The sequence below is a fragment of the Belonocnema kinseyi genome, chromosome 9 (assembly GCF_010883055.1).
Source record: "Belonocnema kinseyi isolate 2016_QV_RU_SX_M_011 chromosome 9, B_treatae_v1, whole genome shotgun sequence".
NCBI lineage: Eukaryota > Metazoa > Arthropoda > Insecta > Hymenoptera > Cynipidae > Belonocnema > Belonocnema kinseyi.
The window spans coordinates 40,894,470-40,895,690 of NC_046665.1; positions in this window are offsets into that span (position 1 = coordinate 40,894,470).

A 1,221-nucleotide genomic window follows, 5' to 3' on the forward strand; every position below is an offset into this window, starting at 1 on the left:
AAATGCTTATATATGCTTAATATATGATTTAAAGTCAATATATTTCTTACAAAAAACTTTGCTGGTACTTTTCGACTTTCGCAATTGATAAAAAATGTGAAAAAAGCGTGGCTTTCGCAAAGAGAGTTGAGTTTTTAATAAACCGGGAGAAAGCCGGGAAAGTTACTGTCTAAGGTGCGTTTTACTGAATTGATCAATATTGTTTCCTGGATTCAAGCGGGCAGTTAAAATTCGGCTTGTCCGGTCGAGTTGGGCCTGATCTAACATGTCATACAACCCGACTCGTCGGATCGGTTCGCATTTAAAGGAATTTTGAACATTTCCAGAGTTTTTGATGTGAAGCTTTTACTCAGTCTTCCTAATTAAAACATTTTCCAAATTTTTATGCAACTTTTGTTGTATCTTGCAGGCCCAATTCTTCTCTCGAGACTCTAAATTCGAATACAGCTTCCATGTGGGTGAAAATCATCTCTTCATGGCTGTGTCTGGGATTGTACAACTGGTCCCTGATTGCTCCAGCTCTTCTTCCAGACCGAGACTTTTCCTAAAATCTTTTCAAGACAAAAAATACGTATTTTACATCGATTTCAGAAAGGTATGAAGTACTTTTTTCTGTTGCGCGTTTTTCACATTCAAAAATATTTACCGTACTTGAAGTGAAGACTAGATAATCAACTGGTCAATGGAGCAATAAGCTATTGCGAAAAACTGAGTTAATTCTGATTCTGATTTTAAATGTTCTTCTGATAGCACAGAGAATATATCATATTCGTCGAGTTTCTCTGATTTTGTAAGTCGATGTTTATAATTGACAATCGACAATTGAACAAGTTTACTGCTGATAAAGATGGAGCCTGTGGTAATCAATAGTTATAAATAGTGCAATTTAAGTGTCGGAGATTAATGTCTATAATCTACAAACGCATTTAAAAATAGAATTAACTTGCAGATTTATTCTGACAACTTCGAGACATTCTTTTTGCTACGAAGATTATCTCGGACCCTTTAAAAAGTAAGTCTTTGAACATTTGTCTTTGATTAATTCGAAAGTACGTCCAAGTTACCCAGTTAATATTTATCTTTAAAACTTAATGTTCAACCTGCGTAATTATATGTACTTAGAATATAGTAATTTTTTCATACAGCTAGTTTCTTAAAAATATCATTTGATTTACTTTGAATGTTGTTTTAGGGTAAACAGGGGTATTGTCGACACCCTTC